This window comes from Microcebus murinus, chromosome 16 (assembly GCF_040939455.1).
Source record: "Microcebus murinus isolate Inina chromosome 16, M.murinus_Inina_mat1.0, whole genome shotgun sequence".
NCBI lineage: Eukaryota > Metazoa > Chordata > Mammalia > Primates > Cheirogaleidae > Microcebus > Microcebus murinus.
The window spans coordinates 45,282,319-45,302,971 of record NC_134119.1 but is presented as its reverse complement, the minus strand read 5'-3'; the positions used below and the strand labels follow the sequence as shown (position 1 = coordinate 45,302,971).

At 47.9% G+C, this 20,653-nt stretch overlaps 1 pseudogene; it reads right to left on the bottom strand.

Moving 5' to 3' along the window:
- Positions 1-18,387: 18,387 nt before the first annotated feature.
- LOC105857075 (heterogeneous nuclear ribonucleoprotein A1-like) lies at positions 18,388-19,107 on the bottom strand (annotated as a pseudogene).
- Between the last annotated feature and the right edge of the window lie 1,546 nt (positions 19,108-20,653).

The window sequence follows — 20,653 nt, the reverse complement described above, 5'->3', positions numbered from 1 at the left end:
CGAGCGCAGCGCGAGAGACCGCGGGCGGCCGGTGGGGCGGGGTGTCGCGCGCAGACGCGTGGCTCTCAGCCTGCTCCGCCTAAATAGCGGGTGGCGGGCGCCCGGGAGCGCAGCCAATCCCTGCGCCGCGCGCCCACGGCCGCGGGGTCCCTGTTGCTTCACACCGGCCCGGGCCCCTCCGTACCCCCACTCCGGGGTGCCAGTGCCCCGCCTCGCCCCGCCCCGCCCTGGTCCTCCGACCCGTTTCCCCACCTCGGCCGCCCCCGCCCCGCTGCAGACGCCACCCGCTCCCCCTGCGGCACCGCCCCGGCGACACGCCCCCTCCGCCCCCAGCCGACCGGCCGCTTCGCTCTGCTCCGCCACCCAGGGTCACAGATCCTGTCTTCTCCAGCCCCCAGGCGTCCACTCCCCTGCCCCGCTCCCTGGGACTGCAGCCGCGGGGTCGGGGGTCTCCGAGTCCTCCGTTTGGGTAAAGAGGGGCCGGGATTGGCCCCGGACCACCCGGAACACCCGGAGCCAATTGCCGCACACTGGCCATCCTCTCCCCCGCCCCTTCAATCCTCGCGACGACCTGTCCCATCATTAGACCCACATTATACAGGCGAACCTGAGGCTCCCTCCGTGTGGTGCTGAATTCCAGGCCGTCAGGGGGCCCCAGTTTTTCCTGCTTCTCCCGCACCTTCCCCCTCCCCCACCGACCCTGACAATTGGATCTGGGGCCTTTTCACTTAGTTTTCCGAGGGGTTGAGGTGTGGTGGCTGCAGGGAATGGGGGTGGGCAGGCGCAGGTAGAGATGCCACGGAAGAAAGCCAACCTGGGCGCTCCGTGCGCGGGCTCCACGTGAGAAGACAGTGGCAGGTGCTAGAGCCGGACGCCTGGGAACCCGCACTTTGTGACCCTGCCAGTCACCCACGTGGGGGCTCCAGCCCAGGTCTCTGAAATGTGCCTGCCTAAGGGGGTAGCGGGGAAGCGTTGAGGTTCCTGCCTGGGTTTCCCCCTCCCCCAAAACTCCAGGGACTGTGAGCTCACGGGGCGGAACCTCCGCAGGCAGCCCCCAAGCCAGCCCTGGCTCCCTAGCTGTCCCGGGTGCGGCGGAAGTCCTGAAGTGGCGGTTTGTCTTGGAAAATTATTCTCAAGGTATCGCTGACTTTTAGGGGCCCGGCTGGCTTTAACCCCACCTTTGTGAGGCGGTGGCCTCCTCCTACCTTCAACACAGCCCCCAGAAAGGCCTCTGGCGAGTTTGGAAGTGGCCTCCCTCCTGGGCTGGGTCCAGTTCTCAGGCTGGGTGGCTCGGGGTGGGGGAAGCGTAAGGATGCTTGAGGCCAACCACAGGTGCCCTTTCCCAGAAAGGGGTTGGAGGCTGCCCCTGCTCTTCGCCCAGGCTTGGGATGGGGGTGTGGCGTGGTCGGCGCTGGTGCAGCTCCGTAGTTGACACAGCCGGTCTCCAGTTTCTGCCACCCAAGCGGACTCCTCGGGAATATTTGGCCTGGCACTTCTCCACCCCTTTATGTGCACTCTCTGAGTTGGTCTGTCCTTTCCTCTGGTCTCATTGACATCATTGTCCCTAAGGGAGAGACCCTTCTCCCAGAAAGGGCAAGATGACACCTTTGTCATTTTAGATGATGCCAGTGTTTAGTGGAAGGGAACAAGGGGAGCCTCAGATTTGGGTGGGAGGAGGAGTATGGGGGCTTTTTCCTTTACTCTTGGACTTAGGGAGACCCTTAAACGGCCCCTTAGCAGACAGCCTCCTCTGGGACCAAGGCAGAGGTGCTGGGAGCTGTCCCATCTTGCTGGACTCCTCTTTTCTGCTGTTCTCTCTGCCCACCCAATGCTCAGCCCCCTCCCTGTCCTGAAAAGGTATTTCCTGTTGTCCTGCCTAAAGTGTGAGGCTTTGGAATCTTCCCCATTTCTACTTTAGAGTGTTTTCCTGATCCTGCCCACCCCCTAGCACACACATGTACACACACCTAAAAGCAAAGTAAGCTAGATTTAATAAGATAAACACGTGCTTCTGCTTCCATGGTTATTGGACAGACATGGTAAGCAGTTCATGTTAATGAACTTGATGGATGTAATATCATGAACATCCGAAACCAGCACTTCTGGAGTCCCAGGGAGCGGGGGCACAGGTCACTCATTTATTTGTTCATTCAATCAACAAACGATAATCAGGAGACTCTGTCCCATGCCCAGCACTGCCATGGAGCAGCATTCAAGGCAATGCGTCGTCTGCCTCAGTGTGAGATGACAGCCCACTGTGTACAGAGCTACTGGGCCCCTGTGACTTTCACACCACCTGGCAGAAGAGCAAAGACAAAGTGCTTAGGATTGTAGGAGAAGGGCAGGAGTGGGAGGGGATTGCAGGGAAGACACAGAACAGGGTTCTGCTATGGCAGTGAGAGGCAGGGTGGCTTCCAGGGCAGGTGCTGCCAGGGGCCTGGGACAGGAGGCCCAGGTGGGCGAGAGGTGTCTGTAGTGTGGAGTGCCTGCCGGGAGTGTGGAGAGGAAGGTGCTGAGGCTGCAAAGGCTTGAGAGAGCCTTGCATGCCCAGTGGAGGCCTGGGGCCGTCATGGAAGCATGGAAATGCAGAGGGTGCGGGTAAGCCGGGTGTCAGGGTCAGAACATGGATCTGTCTGGCTCCCTGGCTGCTGGCATAGAACAGTGGAGGGCCCAGGTCTGTGAGATCTGCACAAGGAATCCTTTGGGGCAATATTGCAGGCAAGAGCTAGTGTTGTGCCGAGGCTGCTGCCGCAGGGAGCAGAGCGGGACATGCCAGGCGCTCAGGCACACGCTCTGGGCGGAGCAGGGAGCATTGCAGTGTAGCCTAGCATAAGACTACTGGCCTTGAGCCTAGGCCGCCTGGTTCAAATCCCAGCTTCACCTCTTATGCAGCTTTGGGCAAGATCTCCAAACTCTTTATGCCTCAGTTTCCCCATTTGGAAAGTGGGTAACTACCTTGTGAGGTGCTGTGAGGATCTGCCACATCAGGATGCGTGCAAAGACTGGGAGAGTACGCAGCCCTGTGGTCAGTTCGCCCGGTCATTTCTTTTTTGACACTTCTAAGGGTGGCTTTAAAGGTAGAATCTGAATGATGAGACTAAAAGGAGGTCCCCTGCTCCCATACCGCAGGACATGAGGGCAAAGGGCAAAGGGGAAGGGGTGATGTGGGCCATTCATGGTCCATCCTGGATGACTGTTTTTGTTTTTGTTGTTAGCTGTACGTAGGTTTCAATTTACAGTCTTTTCACATCTAACTTGTATTTAAAGCAATCCTGACACGTGGGAAAAGTGTGAATGCTGTCCCCACTTTGTCCAAATGACCAGAACCGAGCAAGCTTCGGTGATAGCCTGACCCTTATTCTGTCCCCAGCTCACACCTTGGTGATGGCTGTGCTCAACCAGCTCCTTTGGAGAGCAAAAGGAGGCTCTAGCAGTCACCCCCCCGCCTGGAGCAGCACGGGTAACCCTGGCTATTCCAGCCAAACCAGGACAAATGGATTCTCTAATCATGCAGACTTTCCATTTTAATTTATTTATTACTACATTAAGTGGTTTTTATGAATATATTATAATTTTTAATCAGAAGAAAAAGATTTGAAAAGTAGGCACCAAGTTAACTTCCAAGGGGTTGATGCTTCTATTTTCAAAACATTTTCTGGACTAGAGTTTTGCAATGGTGAACACGAGGTGTGCATTTCACCCATAACCCCAGGAGCTGCTGGGGGTTGCTCTGAAATGTCCTTTGTGTCCAAGGAGAGTGGGGACCACTCTGTTTACAACACATCCTCCCGAGACTTGTGTGTTCAGGAAGGAATTAGAGAAGAATTTGAGACATGGATCAATCAAGCACACGGGTGTTTGGCCCTTCCCAAAGTGACAGGGTGTTTGGCCCCTCCCGAAGTGATAGGGGGTACACAGGGCTGTAGGGAATATGACCCTTTTCCTGACCCCCCATCCGGCATTTCTACTTCACCCTCAAATTCCACTAAGCCTCGAACTCTGAGCCCATGTCAGATGTGGGGTTCAGGGATTGGGGAGGGCATCTTAGGTGCTAAAAATTGTACAATAAGGAAAACAAAGTTGTGTTGATACCAAGAGGCCCCTTTCTCAGCAGAGCCCCATCCCAATGACAGATTCTCCTGAAGGTGGAGAATGGGAGATTAGGAGATTCAGGTCTGATATGAGAATTCTTTCCTAAAGTCAAGAGAAAAATCATGAGGCTGAGTTAGTTGGAGTTTGATTCTGCTGGCAGTGTGAGGTGGGGGGGGGGGTGAGTTCTGAATCTGGAGGCAGTGTAGCATGCTGGGACTGCTTTGGTGTGAATCCTGGCTTCACTGCATACCTGCTGTGTGGCCTTGGGCAAGTCACTTAACCTCTCTGTGCCTTCCTGCCCTGTAAAATGGTATTAATCCTAGCTCCATCACAGGTGGGCTGTTGTACAGTTGACAGACAGGAAGCAGTTAGAACAGCGTCTGGCACTGGTGAGCTCTACATGTGTTTCTTATTATTAACGCCCCAAGCCAAGGCTCTGGTACTTGTTCGAATCTCCTGTGTGCACCTGCTTTTGCCCCTTAATATGCTGATGTTAAACAGCGTATCCCGTTTGTCAGAGTGTCTTTCCCGGAACGTGCTAGTTGTTGGATTGTGACAACAGAAGAGGAGGTCCAGTCCTGCCCTAGTGCATAGGACATGGAACTGGCCCAGCCCCAGCTTCCGGAAACTCACTTCCCTGAGTGCCAGGCCCCCTCTGCACATGGGGTTTGCAGGCCAGGCTGCATGTTGGAATCACCTGGAAGCTGCACAGACACTGAGGCCTGGGCCTGTCGTCCTCAGAGACTGTGAGTTCATTAGCACGGAGAGGGCCCAGGCATCCACATATTTTGAAGCCTCCCAGGTACTTCCAAAGTGCATGGATATAGCCCTTAGTTAGATAGAGGGACAGACAGGCAGGCAGCCTGGGGACCACAGTGTACAGCTATTACTGTGCCTCCAGGAGGCCTGGAAAAAGAGTCAGGAGAAATGTCAGGAGAGCCAAAAACAGACCCCTCTGCTCAGAGGGGCAGGAAGCCAGAGATGGGGGAGGAGCAGCCGGGGGCCCCAGGGCAGCTGGGTACCCCTGTCTCTCCCAGGACACTAAATTTGCACCCAAAGGTGGAATTATCCACTACCTTTCTCCACCAGGAGAGGAGACCCAGAGAAACACGCACGCTGAGCACAAGTGCTGGAAAGTGAAGTTTGTTGAGAAGATTCTTTCCAGCCGGCCGGCCAGCCGCTGTGCTGTAGGACGTGCACCCTGGGGCCTGCTTCTGCTCTGCTGATGGCATGCCTGGCGTCAGGCCCACACCGCTCCCCGGCACGTTGTCAGGAGCGGTGTGGAGCCCGAGCTGGATCCAAGGGGCCTTTTCCTCCAGGTGAGGAAAGGACCCAGCACAGGCCCAGCTGGGCCCAGCTGCCGGGAGGGCTGTGGAGTTTCCAGGCAGTGATGACAGCGTGAGCCAGGGCCGGGACAGCACCCCCAAGCCGAGAGGAGCAGCTCCTTTGTTAGCGACTTGAATCCTTTGCCTCCTCTCTCCTACTTCAGATGTGCCACCGAAGGAGCTCAGGAAATTTCACCCCAAAATATGACTCCTTGGTATAAAGAGTATTTTGAATTAAAGGCCCTTAGAGATCCACAGGCATTGGAAGGGGTTCTCCCTCTGTCTGCATAAACCAGCCAGGGCCCATCAAAAAGAACAATTAATTTCCCTTCCTCTCCCTGTTATCTCAATATATTGCAGGAAAGAAGATCAAGGATGCAACCAGACCTGGCCCAAATCATTTTAAATATGATACCTATCTCTCAGGTTAATTTAATTTGCAAAGAGAATCATTTACAAGTCAATCTGGTCCTCCATCCCTTCATTCTCCCAAGTGTCTATACAACCCCCCCCCCCAGTAACCATTTGTTGCCCCTCAACAGAATTATTTGTATTCCTCATTTCCCCTCCTCTCTAAAATGAGGTCATATAAATATATGGCCCCCATTGGGATATTGGGTAACCAATCTGTGATTCTCCCCACGTGCAAGGTAAGTAAATCTCTTTCTCTTATTAACCTGCCTTATTGTGAGTTGGTATTTCAGCAAACCTTCCCAGGCAAGTTTCCTTCACCTCCACACTGCTCAGGCTTGCAGGCACTTGCTACCTTGAACTAACCTCAGAGCCTCTGTCCCATAGGTCAGGGGGACGCAGTTTCTCCTGCAAATAGCCATGCATCAAGGGGAGACTTGGCTCTGGGCAGCAATGACAGCTGTCCCTGAGAGCTCCCTATCACCTGCTGCTGTAGAAAATCCTCTGAGCTGCTCTCAGCAGCTCTGAGTGGCTTTGACCAGTTCTATCATGGAGCACATTAAAGGCGTGATTTACCCAGGGCTAAGCGCAGGGCATTGCCAGAAGTGATTTACACTAAGCGATCCCCAACCTTTTTGGCACCGAGGACCGGTTTCATGGGAGACAATTTTTTTCACAGATGGGGGAGGCGTGGGGAAGATGGTTTCAGGATGATCCAAGCACATTACATTTATGGTGCAGTCAAACCTCCCTGCTAATGATAATCTGTGTTTGCCGCCGCTCCCCAGAGCTAGCATCACCGCCTCAGCTCCACCTAGATCATTAGGCAGTAGATTCTCAAAGGGAGCAGGCAACTGAGCCCCCTCGCATGAGCAGTTTACAGTAGGGTTCACACTCCTATAAGAAAGAATCTAATGCTGCCACTGACCTGACAGGAGGCGGGCTGCAAATACGGACGAAGCTTTGCTTGCTCACCTGCCACTCCCCTCCTGCCGTGCAGCCAGGTTTCTAACAGGCCACCGACTGGCACCAGTTCACAGCCCGGGAGTTGGCTACTGCAGATTTATACCGTGTCCTCTGTGGATCAGGAAAGCATCTTCAGATTCCTTCAAATACAGATTATCATTAGCAGAGAGGTTTGCCTGCACAAGAAATGTAATGCGCTTGTATCATCCGGGCGCATCTACTTCCGAAGACCCTACTCTTACACTAAATTTAAGGGTGAGGGCTTCCTTAACATGTGATTACTTATTAACTGATTTCCTTTAAAGAAATGGAACCTAAAATCGTATGAGATAAAGGAAGAGTCAGCATGAAAAAGGCACAAGTCTGGGATAGGTAACATTGGCACGATGTTTACAAAGTATCCAAATTATGTAGACTCTGCTGTTAACCCTTTGGAGAACAGGGGCCACAGCCCACTGGAGGAGATGCGAGTGGCATTCTGTTCTTCGGAAGTTGTTTCCAGACTGTCTCAGCACCTGGGCCTTATGGCTTTGTGTATAGAAAGAGAATGAGCTGGAAAGCAGAAAGCAAGGGTTTTAATTCTGAACCTTCTACTTACTGGGGGGTGAGCTGGGATAAGCAATGGTTCTCTGAGTGTGAACTTAGATGAGCAGTGGTTCTGAGTGTGGGCTGGGGTGGGCAGTGGTTCTCAGGGCGTGGCCCTGGACCCTGGACCTGCAGCATCAGTGTCACCTGCTAGTGTGACAGGTAAGGGTCTGAAAAAGGGCAACATGTTTTACGAGTTGTCTTTTTAAAACCTCTCACCCTTTTTGAGGAATTAAAACCTGCTTTCCTGCCTGAGGCCAGTAATCAGAGGGGCAGGGGAATGTTCTCTGTTCTTTGTTTTCTAGTATCTAAAACCACAGGAGATGGCTCAGCAGAATTATCTGGACAGAGGTCATGAGATCATCTTCACTGGAGTTGCTATAGTTAAACAGCAATAGCCTGAAAACCCCCTTTAGAAACCCTGTATTTTTGCTTAAAGGGGGACTATGATTCTTTAAGACGGGAGTCTGCCATCCTCCTCATTTGCTGGCAAATGAATAAACTCCTCTTTCCTTTTCCTCAAACCACTTGTCCTCATTCTTCATTGGCTTTCAGTAACATTAGAAGTGCACATCTTGGGGCTCACCCAGACCTCTTAAACTGTTGACACTCAGGGTGCAGTCCAGTTGTCTGTGTGACTCTGATGTTACACAGATTGACGCTCAAGTCCGACAGCCTCTGGCTTAGCTCTCTGAGCCTGGCTTTCCTCATCTGGCTTTCCACTCCCCAGAGTTGTGAAAGAGCGTCAAGAAAGAGGATTTTCTGTGAATGCTTTCTGAAATCTCTGGGCCAGTGCTGGCCACATGGGCTAGAGAGCACTTGACATGTGGTGAGTTCAAACGAAGAGATGCTGTGTCACGGGACTTCAAAGACTCAGGATAAACAAAAGACTGTAAAATATCTCAGTAATATTTTTTATATTGATTGCATATTGAAATGATACATTTTTAATATATATAGAGGTAAAATAAAGTATATTATAAAATGGATTTTACCTGTTTCTTTTTATTTTCTTAACTGTGGCTACTAGAAATTTTAAATTGCATTTGTGCCTCACATTATATTTCTGCAGCATTATAAGCCTACAGGACATTATTACTCCTATAGAGATGCTGCCCGGGGTCATAAACAGTGCTACTATCATGCTGGCCTTGTGCTGCCGAAACAGTATCCACTAAACCCCTCTGGCTCTTTGAATTTAAGTTAATTAACGTCAAAAAATTAAATTAAATTTCTCAGCACATTAACTATATTTGAAGTGCTCAGTAGCTGCACGCAACTGTGGCCACCGTGCCAGACAGTGCTGACCTGGGAAGCTTCCATCACAATGCAAAGTAGAGCCGTCAGACCCCAGGGTTCCAGTCTGGCTTTGGCAGTTTCAGTCTCTGTTACATGCCTCCCAACCTCCCCTGCTGCTTTTTCCTTGTGGGCAGGTCTCTGATTTTATTAATTACTGCATTTTAAATGCACTCGTGTGCTCAAGTTGGTTTCCTCCCTGGAATCTGAGATTGCTTTAAGGGTGGGCATGGAGGCCCCAACTCGGGCCAATGAGACTTTGGGGGAGGTCTGCAGGAAAGGCTTGGCTCTTGCTCTGGGGAGATATTACGCTTGGAGGAGCTGCAGCTGCCTTGTGACCATGAGGTGGAAAGCTTGTGCAGTGTGATAGCCACTGTGTTGAAGATGGTAGGGTAGACGGCAGGAAGCAACATGGTGAGAGCTGATGATAAGGCAACCAACTTGAATTTCTTTATATGCGGGATGATCTACATTCTTGTTTTATTGTGTTTAGTTGTGTTTTCTGTTACTTGCAGCCCAAAACACTCTAACCTGTTGTCCTCGGGTAAGTCACTGTCTGTTTGAAGCTTCAGTTTTCTCATCTGTAAGAGAAGAGCACAAGAGTTCTTACCTTGTCAACAATGAGATAATGTGATGATAAGAATAGCAGACGTTCATGTTGCACTTCCTGCATACTGCACCCTGTTCATCTATGAGTTCATGTAAATGAATTGACTCATTTAACGTACATAAAAGGCTTAGCATAGGATTCTGAACCTTATATGTTCTCAGACTCATCCTTGCGATCATCATAATTGCAGAAATCATGGTATTAATTCAGACCTTCTGTTCTGAGACATTTACTAATAGTGAAAAATAGCCTTTCCTGTGCTCCTTTTGCCATGCCATGAGGAAAATTACAGAAGCATTTGAAAACTGTTTCGGAAATGCAAATCCTCTCACAATTGAATGGCACAGGAATCATTGCATAGAAAATGTTGCCTTTCCAGTGTTCAGGGTATAATGAATATATTTAAAAATAGATTCACTAAAAGATTTTGCAAATCTATTTGGAAGCTAAAAGAACTAAAAGCGTTTTTCTAGATGGATTCTAAACTTCTCAGTTTAGAAATGGGTTTTGTGCTTTTTCAGTACGCTGTACTCTCTACCTATCATTCTTTCCTGCGTAGGTGGAGTATCTCCCTAGGAGAGTGGGGAAAGTTCCTCTTTCTTCCATGAGGCAGATTAATGAGAGGAAGAGGTTTATTTACCATGCACAGGGGGAGAATCACAGAGTGATTACCCAATATCTCAACAGGATCCAGAGATTTTATACCTGTCTTTTGGGGGTGGAAGGGAGATGAGAGGTATAGGTAATTCCTTTTAGGGGTAAGAAATGCTTGCTAGGGAAGATGAATGGATGGGGAAACAGATTGACTTGTAAATTAACCTGAGAAACAGGTATTATGTTTAAAATGATTTGGCGATGCGTACCATATGGGGCATGGACACGCTTGAAGCTCTGACTGTAGGTGGGGGGGGGGGAAGAAGGGAACACATGTAACCTAAACATTTGTACCCCCATAATATGCTGAAACAAAAAAAAATGATTTGGGCCTAGTCTGGTTGCATTCTTGATCTTTCCTGCAATACAGTGAGATAACAGGGAAGGAAAGGGAAGTCAATTGTTCTTTTGATGGGTCTGTCTGGTTATGCAGATAGAGGGAAAGCCCCTTCCAAGAGCTTGCTGATCTCTAAGGGCCTATAATTCAAAATGCCAAGGAGTCATATTTTGGGGTAAAATTTTTTGAGCCCCTTCAGTAGTCTATTTCTTGACTGTCTGTCAAGGACTATAAAGGGCTGAAGATTTACCCTACTTGAAAGCTAATCTCACGGATGCTGGCCAAAGGCAGGAGACTCCTGGGTCAGAGATTGAGGGCTGCTTTACTCAGGGTACAGAGGGCATGGTCACCCATTCCCCTTGCCCTCATGGTAGGGAGGTGGGGTCAGGTAGATGCTGCACATACTATGGGTTTATATCATAAACTCAAGAGCCCTGAGTTTAAGAAATCTTAATCTTACAAAGGTCTGATAGCTGACCTGCCCAACCTTTGCCCCAGTGGGAAGTATTATCTTTATTTTCCTGATCAGAAAACAAATCTTCCCTCTGCCCCAAAGAAATATTATCTGTTTCCTAAGACTACTGCTATACAAACATCCTTGAAAAGATAGTTCAAGGCAAAGGCTGTCAGAGCCACAGAAATGGGACAGGCCCAGAAGAATTTTCTCCCAGCACTCCCCAGTATAGTGGAAACCCCATGGTCACTGTCACCTCTACCATACTCCTCAAGTGTACCCTATTTTTATCTGTGCAGATCCCCTCACTGTATTTGCATTTGGCTCTAAGCTGCCCCCATATCCCAAGTATTACCTCTTGGTGGTCCACGGCTTTCTAAATAAATTATTCTCAGTGGTCCAAGTTGAAATTAGTAGGGAAGTGATTGGTCCAGCACAGGCCCAGTATCCAGGCCTTGTTCAATTAGCTGGGGCTAATTGAATTGGCAATGGCATTTGACACACTTTGGCCACCCTCTGGAGATGATGGGTAAGGACAGGGAGACAGGTTTAGCAAAGGCTCATTCAACAAACATTTACTGCTTAACTGGTATCATAGTCGTTAGTAGCAGTAGTCTCTTTAGAAATCTTGTAAATCACTTATCTTTAAAAAAAAGTCATCAAATATGACTCAAATAACTTCAGCAGAAAACAGTCACCATAATACAGTCATTTAATTATATGTCTACAAATTCTGAATATTCAGAAAAGTGGATTGTGCCATGCAGCTGCATGTACTCAGAGCAGTGCTTGACAGCTTCTTTTATTGCTAATGGCTTGCTGGGTTTATGCTCTTTGGAAAGTGCCAGAATCATTTGTACTGTCACTGAAATGTGCTGTTTATGTAAACCCTACTTAGAAAAACAGAACAGCAATTGCAAACCAAGCCAGCAGCTAGAGGAAGCGCAGCCCAGTGGGAAGGGTGTCCTGGGAGAAAGCAATGCTCCTTGCATCTGCCCTGCAGGGTGTCCCTCTGTGCCATTCTGCTGAATGTAAACAAGGGGTAGGACTAGCCAGGCATGGCCTCATGCTATGATCACCCTCCTCAGTGCAATCCCTCCAGTCTTCCAACCATCACCTCTCAGAAAGAACAGGCTCTGATCTTGTGAATTTCTGCTTTTGTGTTGGATGAGTTTCCATTCCCCGGGATACTTCATGGATTTATTTGCATTTTAATTATTCTCTCTTAATAAAATGAACGAGCTGTCAGAGAAGCATGACTCAAGTTTGGTCAAGACAAAGCAAGAGATAAGAAATGGGCAGCTTTGAGTGCTCGGTCAGAGCTAGTCTCTAGTTCACAATATGTCAAAACCCAGCATTAAAGGGGAAGCTTGAGGGCGTGGGGAGCTGGGCCTGTTTCCTTTGCCCTTGGGATTATCTGGACCCCTCTGGCTCCCTGCCCTGCTCCTATAACTGGGGAGTCCTGCATCCCATGACCCCTACCCACCAGTCAACCCCTTCCACGCAGATTTCATCACACGCTGAGCACCAAGCCTGCCTTCTCCCAAACACACGCCAGGACTGGCTTCCGGCCTTGCCCTGTGCCTGAGTCCCCACCTTGCAGCCCTGACATGAGGCTGTTTCCTCTCTCCTGTGTGCTGCTCCTGGGTGTGGGAACTCCATTCCTCAAACAGGGGCTTTCTGCCTTGTATCTGCACCGTCTGTCTAGAACTGGGGTCCTTGGCCATTCATTCATTCATTCATTCATCCATCCATCTAGGATTTCGTAAGCTCAGACATCAGATAAAGCATTTTGAGAGAAACAGCGATGAAAACAAACTCCTGGCTTCTACTTCTCTTGAGACCCCACAATCCACTGTGGGGGTAGAGACAGGCAGGTAAGCAAAGAACTCCCCTAGCACACCAAGGGCCCAGGCAGAGCCGGGTCAATGATTTAGGGAGCAGGGAGGAAGGAGCTTCTTAGCTTGGGGCCTGGGGCAGACTTCGCTGTGGGAGATAGCTTGAGAATCAGAGAAGGAGGGCAGGGATGGAGCCGCGTGGGTAGGGGGCAATCCAAGGACTTGAGTTTCTCCATGAGCTAGAGCAGAGCACCGTCTCTTCATCTCCCCTCTCCTTCCCCTTCTGGTCCCCACAGGTGCCTTATAGGAGGACATTTCTCCCCATCACTTTGGCAAAGAGAGTTGGATTCTGGGTGGATGCCTGGACTGGAGAATCTTCAACCGTTCACTTTTGTCCGTATAATTCAATATGTCTAGAAAAGTGCACACAGAGGCATGCTCAGAGGAAAAGAAGGTGTGTTTTAGGTCTCCATGTGCACTCTCTTCTCTGCCTACCCCCTGGAAGCTGGGCTGCAGAACGTGGGGAGTGACGATCATGTTCAAAGGCAGCATCTGGAACAACCCCAGGAGGTGTGTTTTCATAGCATTAGAAGCAATTACACCAGCAGGTTCCAACTCTTCTGTTTTGGTAACAAAATTCATGCTAAAAATAAATATTTCCTGAGTGACTGACTTGACACTAATCGTGCAGAGGCTGGGAATGGAGCTATCCACTTTCCTTTTGAACAACACTCCTCTGATGAGCCCAACGTGCTTGGTTAATGCAGGTTCTGGGGCCCAACGCTGACTTGAGAACTCAGGGAGAGATGGGGACTTGTGGCCTGGGATCTGTATTTTTAACACAACTCCTGGGATCTGCATTTTTAACACAACTCCCCAGATGATTCCAGTACGAACCAAAATGTGAGAGTCTTGCTCTGAAAAATGGGTAAAAGGGCAGTGTAAAGGAGATCAGAAACTGTCACAGCTGATCCTCGAAGCAGCCCTGCGAAGGGTTCATAACAGGAACTCTCAGAAGCGAATGCATGTCTCTTGGATTTTCTTGTTAGAGTGCAGATTCCTGGGCCCACTTAGCTCCAGAGTCTGGAGCTAAGTGCATATTCATAAACATTCCCATTACTTATAAATGTGGACAAGATGATGATTTTGGAGCAGAGCAGATAGAATGGATTTGCAGTATTCTCAACATCATAAACCTTTTTCTAAAAAAAAAATCTGAGCTCCATGATTTGAATGAGGTGATTTCTATAGCCAACATTAAACAACAGTGATGTGAGGAGCTGGAGGCCACAGCGGACTTTGAGATGGTGGCCATGAACTTCTCAGGTTTAGCCCGCAGGACAGGATAACTCCCAGAAAAAGAAATCCCCTGTTTGGGCAGGTCGCTGCTAGACATCATCATTTTAAAGACCACCAGGCCACTGGTTCTCAAAGTGGGATCCCTGGACCAGCAGCATAAGCATCCCTTTGCACCCCAGATAAATGCAGATTCTGGGCTCCAAACTCCATGCTCTGGCTCTGAATCATTCACTCTGGGGGCCCAGGAAGCTGTCTGACATCCCCTCTAGAAGATTCTGCTGGTGCTCTAGTTTGAGAGCCTGTGTTCTTGACTTTGGTGGACAGTCGGTGTCTTCTGATTGGATGGAGACCCCAAATCCGCCTCCCTCCTCCTACCACCAGCAGCAGCACCCAAGCCATCCTGCAACCTACATGCCCATATTTCCTTGACATCCAACTGCCACCATTTTTGGAGGATTCAAATGAAGCTCTTTGTCTTTTATGGGGCAGAAATGTTCTCTAAAGTATATAGTAACATTCTGGGTTGATGCAAGATGAAGTGACAGAATTTCACTTTTAGAAAATAGTAGCTTTTCTATGAAGAGACCTGGTGAGCACCACCTTAAACCAAGTGATGGAATCTCAAATCAGCAACACCGGGACAGACCAGCTAACATAACACCTGATGTGATGCCCCGATGGGAACAGAAGTCACGTCTGTGGCATTACTGCCCAAATGGATTCTTTAGGAAGCATCAGGCAGACCCAAACCGAGTTATGCTGTCCTGCAGCATAACTGACTTATATTCTCCAAAAAACATGAAGGTCTAGGAGCACAGTGAAGAGCGAGGGGGCTGTTCCAGACCAAAGAGATGCAAGGGCACTGACTGCACAGTGAATGCCTGAGTGGTCTTGTGTTGGATGCTGGACAAGGAGGGGGACACGAAGGCATCCCTGGGACAATTGCTGGCATTTAATGTGGTTGTGGATTTGATAGTAGTACAGTTTAATGTTAAATGTCCCGATTTTGATTATTGTACTATGGTTATGTAAGGGAATGTTCATGTTCTCAAGGAAAAAAAAAAAAACATTTAAATGTTTAGGGAGTATGTCTGTAGGATGTTGTAACTTATTCTCAAATTATGTATTTATTTATTTTTTTTATTTATTAGAGGCAGGGTCTTGCTCTGTTGCCCAGGGTGGAGTGCAGTGGCATGATACAGCTCACTGCAGCTTCAAACTCCTGGGCTCAAGGGATCCTCTTTCCTCAGCCTCCTGAGTAGCCGGGACTATAGGCGGGTGCCACCACATCCGGATAATTTTTGATTTTGTTTTTGTAGAGATGGGGTCTCACTATCTTGCCCAGCCTGGCTTCAAACTCCTGGCCTCAAGTGATCCTCCCACCTTAGCCTCCCAAAGCACTGGTATTACAGGGTGAACTACCTTTCCTGGATTTACCCTCAAATAATTTAGAAGGGGAGTTAGAGAGAATGATAATGGGGTGAAATGTAAACATTTAATCTGGGAAAAGGGTATATGGAAGTCTTTGAACTATTGTTACAACTTTTCTGTGGAAATTTACTAAAAGGACTGTGTATAGATATATAGAAAGAATATTCAAGTCACTAACAGTAATTTTTGAGTAGTGGGATTATGGGTGGTATTTCTTTTTTTTTTTTAAAGAAAAAATCTGTTTCCCCTCAAATATTCTATAATAAGTATGACCTATACTTGAAAAGAGAGCAGAATAAAGGAAATGAAAAAAGTGGCTCTTTCTTTTCATACTTTCTTCAATGTAGTATGCTGAAAGAAAGGTTTAGAAGGCTGGAACAGGACGTGAAGTCCCCACCACCCCCATCCATTGCTCACCCTCTTCAGCCACCACCCCCTGAAGCTGGGAGTGTCCTGGGGCTCCTGCATTTTCTCTTTTTTCTGCTGGCTGGAAGGTGCCATGTTTTGTTGTTCTTTCTTCCATGTCTGCTCTTCCAAAGGATAGGCAATCTCTTCGAGTGAGAAACACAAGAACCACCTGTGACAGTCGATCACAGGAATTGAGTCATTCTCCTCATACCAACTAAAACGGAGTCCAGAAGCTGGGAGGAAAAAACACTCAGTATACACAGCCCTGCTCCAAGGATGTAATTCTCTGAAAGCTGGGCTGCTGAAACTGCTTGCTGTAACCTGAAACCGGTTTTACATACCAGTTGCTAAAATGACCTGCTGCAGCTCTGAGACTCATTTTACCCACTGCCTTTGCTCACCAATTGGAACTCAGTGGTGCCAATGAAGTTTCTCACAGAGCAATATGTAACGTTCCTCTTTGCTGTAAAACCTCCAACTTTCCCTTTGTTCTTTGGACATTCTGAAGACCACAGAATCTTCGTGTGCACCCTGAATTGCAATTCTTTCTTCCCAAAAGAGGTGCTAAATTTAGAGATTCATCTCTGCATTTTTGTTTTGATTTCAAAAAATAGGACAAAACTATACATTTAACTAATTCGACCACTGATGAGACCATTTACTGCCTCAGCCCCTTTATTTTCGGAAGCTCTAATTTTTCCAGGCCCTAGTCTACTGATAATATCTGTCCCCCACACAAAATTGTTAATAGTATGTTCCCAGCAGTTATCCTATCTAAAGGACACTCTTTCTCCTATCCTGCAGCTGCTTGCTCCTTTGTCCTGCCATGGGTGAGGTCACCTGGCCTTCAGGGAGGCACTAAATTACCTTCCTTTTGCTTTGCCTGCCTGGCTAAGCATCTTGAGGTATTATGTAGATACTTATCTTTTCTGGTAATTTTAGCATTGTTACCATGTGCAGATCAGGACAATACTTTGCAGATGCCAAGCATGCAAGATAATGGCTGTTATTTTAAGGATCTTCCTCCTCTGCAAATACAGTTACTGAGATAACACAGGCAGATCACAGAGGGACTCAGGACAATGAGCTTGGTTTTGGACACATAAACAGTACAATATAAGGGAGTCTCTTGATTAGCTTGAAGTGCAGTGGGGTGGAATCAGGACCTTAGATCTCTGCCAAGGGTGGTCAATGCACTCCATTTTCCTTCCAAACAATGGGTGGTGAGCCTGAAGGAAATGCTTCTAGAAAAGCTCTCTGCTGAGCTAGAACGCCCTGTCCTTGTCTTAAAGGGCCAGAGCCGAGGCTCTCCCCAACCACTTTTTTTTAATTCTCCCATGTGTATTTCTTCGTTGGTTTTTTTAAAGATATATTTACTACTGCTTTGCCAGTTGTTAAAAATAACGCAATTTCTTAGAAATACCTGTTTATATTTGCAGAACTCTGTGCTAGTGTTCAAGAGCAGACTCTCAATAGTGACAGCTGTAAAACACACTCTAGTTAATAAAACCAAGACCTTTTGGTCATGAAAGACCTGCTGTGGCCCATGGCACCTTTGTTCAATAAATACCTGTTGAAGTAAGTAAATCATTGGATGTCTAACCAACTACTATGAGCTGCGCTGAGGCCTCGCTCCCTCTTGCAGAGCCGAGATTTCCAGATTCCACGGAGTAGCAGAGACCTCTGCAGCCCTCCTGGGAAATGTACTCTTGTGTGTGAAGTTGCTTCACCAGCTGGGAGCAAGTCAGAAATGCAGACCCTCCGGCCCCACCCCGAAAGTCTGATTCAGAATCTGCATTTTAACAGGATCCCAAGGGGATCTGAGCTCAGTTCCTGAAAGAATGCAGCCTGGGGTGTAGGCGTGCCTGCAATTCCACAGGGCCCAAGCACTTTCCAGTCTGCAGTGGGGAGGAGGAGGGGTGACCTAGAAAGGCTTGGTGACAGGATAGAGGTCCAGTGTTCTTTAAGATCACATTTTAGAAATGATACCCATTTTATGTTTGTTTAGGAAGGATATTGTTTGGAGGAGACTTGTGCATCATCTGTTCTGGAGCAAGGATGAGGAACGTGTGCCAGACACCGCCAGGCATGGTAGGCGTGTGCGTGTGTGTGTGTTCGTGTGCGCGTATACACAGAGCCATGCATATGTATCTGGATATGCAGGTTTGAGGGGAAACTTGCCCCTTCCTCCAAAAGTTGGCTGAAAGATCATCTCACAAATAAGGCAGATTAATAAGAGAAAGGTTTATTTATCATGCTCATGGGGAGAATCACAGAATGATTGTTGAACATCCCAATGGGATTCAGATATATATCTATATACATATATAGATATATATATTTTTAAAGACACATTTATTCAGCGTCATAATTACACTATTACATTTAGCAATCAACAGCATGGGTGCAAAAAAAAAATCTGCATTAAAACCCTTTGTTGGAATGCTTTCCACTTTCCACAGAACAGAAACTAAAATAACCTGTTATACAATTAGTCACAAATACAATCCTTGAGTTTTTTTGCCCATACACATGAGTATTGTCTAAAACATGTCTTCTTTATAGCAGCCAGGCCCTGCCACCACTGTGCTCGGCTGAGTTCACAAATCTGTTGTAACCCATAGCTTCCCTGTCACTTCTCAGGCTCTCCTCTCCTGCCAAGTTTTGTTTCCTGGAAGTAATTAAAATCTTCTGCCACTGTCATAGCTACTGGTACTACTGGAACCACCATAGCCACCTTGGTTTCATGGTTTGGCAAAGTATTGGCCTCCACCACCTTAGGGGCCGGAGCTTCTGCCTCCGAAATTTCTTCCCTTCATGGGTCCAAAGTTTGAAGACTGATTGTTGTAATTGCCATAATCATTGTAGCTTCCCAAACCTCCAAAATTGCTTCCATCATTACCAAATTCATTGTACTCATGCCCACTGCCACCATATCCACCACCACCACGGCTGCCACCAAAGCCACCTCGACCATTGAAGTTTCCTCCATGGCCAAAGTTGTCATTCCCATCAAAACAACCTCCAAGACCATCACCAAAGTTTCCAGAACCACTTCGACCTCTTTGGCTGGATGGAGCACTAGCCATCCCTTGCTTCCACAGGGCTTTCCTTACTTCACAGTTGTGGCCATTCACAGCATGGTATTTCTGAATGACAGTCTTATCCACAGAATCATGGTCATCAAAGGTTACAAAAGCAAAGCCCCTCTTCTTGCCACTGCCTCTGTCAGTCATGATTTCAATCACTTCAATTTTCCCATGCTGTTCAAAATAGTCTCTTAGGTGATATTCTTCAGTGTCTTCTTTAATGCCACCAACAAAGTGGGCACCTGGTTTTTGAGAATCTTCTCTGGAGACAGCTCTCTTTGGTTCCACAACTCTTCCATCCACCTTGTGCATCCGCCTCCTCCACAGTGGCATATGTGACAAAACCCAAAGCCCCTGGAGTGCTTGGTGTTTGGATCTCTCATTACCACACAGCCCATGAGCGATTCCCATCACTCAAAATGGCTCCTCAGATTCTCATTGGTCGTTTCAAAGCTCAACCCTCCAATGAAGAGCTTCCGCGGCTGTGGGGTTCTTTAGGAGACTCTGACTTAGACACAACGGCAGTGGGAAGAGAGACTTTAATGATGCTTCCTTGGCAGTGTCCATGGGCAGAAAGGCGGGATCCAGATATTTTTATACTTGCCTTTTAGAGTGGGGGGGGAATGAGGAGTGTTAGTAATTCTATTTAGGGGCAATAAATGGTTGCTAGGGAGGATGAATGGATGGGGGAACAGATTGACTTGTAAATTAACCTGAGAGACAGGTGTTATGCTTAAAAGGATTTGTGTCAGGTCTGGTTGCATTCTGTAATATATTGAGATAACAGGGAGCAAAGTCCGTTACTCTTTGATCTGTTAGTCTGGTTTAGGGAGGTAGTGGAAAGGCCCCTTCCAATGCCCTTTTTATCTGGAAGAGCCTTTAATTCAAAATATTCTTTATACCAAGGAGTCATATGTTTGGGGTGAAATTTCCTGAGCTCCTTCATTCTCTTTGTCTGGAGCTGCCCTAGAATTTTCACATAGTAAAAGTTGAGTGATGGGTGTGGAGGGAGCGATGTGTTTAGAAGTCAAGTAACAAGAGATCTGAAAAGGGAGGCAAGAACACAGATTAGAATGAGAATAAATAAGTAAAAAAGAACAGATCTAATCACATTTGCCCATACCCCATTAAACCAATCTCCCATTCCTAGGAATAGGTCCTCATTAATCTGATAGAGAATATTTACCTTCTCTTTGAAGACTTCGGTCTCCAACCCCAACCCCTGGTACCAGTCCATGGCCTGTTAGGGACTGTGCCACAGAGCTCTCCACCCCCACCTCCATCCATGGAAAAATTGTCTTCCATGAAACTTAGGAAGGGGGAGTGCACAGCAGGAGGTGAGTGACGGGCAAGCATGTTTACAGCAGCCCTCCAGAGCTCTGCCCCAATCCCAACCCTGTCCATGGAAAAATTATCTTCCATGAAACCATGATGCCAAAAAGGTTGGGGGCGGGGGACCGGTGTTTTAAGAGGTATAGATGACAGTCTGCACTCGCCCTGAGTGGCAAGCGTTTTTGCCAATAGTCACACAAGCTCCTCCATGTTGGGGTGTCAGGGCACCCAGGACACACGGTTTTGAGACACAGCAGAAGGCAGGCTGTTGACACCCAACTGAGGTGCTCCCAGGGATTGTATGGCAATATTGAACTCTTGTCCTGTTACCACGGGGAGAGTCAAAACTGCCTTTTCAATCTCACGAGTTCCAAATGCCAGGCAAAGAGTCGTGAGCACCAAAAAGAACTTAGAATCTTGATATACAAATGGTTTTTTTTTATTGCCTTTGATTTGCCAAAACTCTATGATTGGCAAAGAGGAAGGAGCAGGGAAGAGTGAAGGCGAATGGAGCAGACTTTAGTGG